The following is a 1,221-nucleotide window of genomic DNA, read 5'->3' on the forward strand; positions in this document are numbered from 1 at the left end:
AATAAAATAAAAAATAAATACAAACATATTAATCATAAGTAAATGAAATATCTGATCTTATTATGTCTGGTAGTAATGTCATCTAAGTATTTAAATATTCATCGATATATTCCTTTGCTAAATTTTCTTTTATTTCTCTTTTATATTACACTTTTTTTAGAGAGCACAACTCCAAATCATCTTTTATAAATGTACAAAGGTCATATTTAGCAAAAGACACAAGGCAGGGAAGTGTCAGGCCTGAGGCCTGAGCCCATGCTGAGGGAGAAGGGGGCTTGGGGCATGTGGGAGAAGTGCTGGGAAGGGCTGAGTGGTGGGGGCCACAGAAAGTTCCAGTGGGCAACACTGTGGGCAGGTCATGGGTGGGACTCACGGGGACCTCGCTGCTAACTCTTGTTGCGTTGGCGGAGTGGGGTGGGGGGAAGGGAGGATCGTTAGTGCTGCCACCTGGAGTGAGAGCCGCCCCTTGGTTCCTGGAGGGCACCATCAAGGGACACAGGACAGGAAGCGCAGGATGGTTAGTGCAGCTAGGGATGAGGGCCAGGGAGAAGCAGGTGCTCTGGAGTGGCCGGGAAATGTCCAGACACAGAGGCTTAGGAGCTTCCTGTTAAGTGTGTGGGTTCTGCTCTGTCTCTGCCAGGCACTGTGACTAGGGATGGATGATCCCTCTCTTCAGGCGCTCCATGGTGCTCTTGCTGCCAGCAAAGGTGGTCCGGATCCCTTTGCCCATCTCCCCTGTGACCGACAGCAGTTCCGTGTGGGTGCTCTGGCAGCCCTGGGTGCCAGGTGGTTTCATGGCCTGCACACAGCCGATGGAAGGCGGTCCAAAGTCGTTAAACAGCGGTCTGAAAGGGACAGCGGCTCCTGGCACTGAAACCGACGGTGACAGGACGCTTCCTGTAGGGACCAGGGTGCCCAGCCTAGGGATGCTGGAGCCCGGGGTGCTGCTGGGGGCAGGCGTGATGGGTTTGTAGGACATTCTCAACTTCTGGGCACTGCGGAGCCAGCAGGCCGCTCCTCAGGGTTTGGCTGCCTGGCCGGTCAGCCGAGATCTGATTTGCAAGCTGGCTGCACACCCCATACTAAATCTATGTTAAATTTTTTAACTGCAGTTTTTATTAATCTAAATACAGTTCAGATATTCTTGATGAAAATTTCACATTTGAGTTGAGATGTACTAAAATGTAAAATACACAATGGATTTCAAAGATTTCATAAGAA

At 50.0% G+C, this 1,221-nt stretch overlaps 1 pseudogene across 1 annotated transcript; it reads right to left on the reverse strand.

Moving 5' to 3' along the window:
- Window positions 1-6: 6 nt before the first annotated feature.
- Window positions 7-1,215, reverse strand: LOC112616900 (annotated as a pseudogene). Its single transcript, XR_003117822.1, has one exon. The product of XR_003117822.1 is annotated as a cyclin-dependent kinase 2-associated protein 2 pseudogene (transcript).
- Window positions 1,216-1,221: the final 6 nt, after the last annotated feature.

Source organism: Theropithecus gelada, unplaced genomic scaffold (genome assembly GCF_003255815.1).
Source record: "Theropithecus gelada isolate Dixy unplaced genomic scaffold, Tgel_1.0 HiC_scaffold_13008, whole genome shotgun sequence".
Lineage (NCBI taxonomy): Eukaryota > Metazoa > Chordata > Mammalia > Primates > Cercopithecidae > Theropithecus > Theropithecus gelada.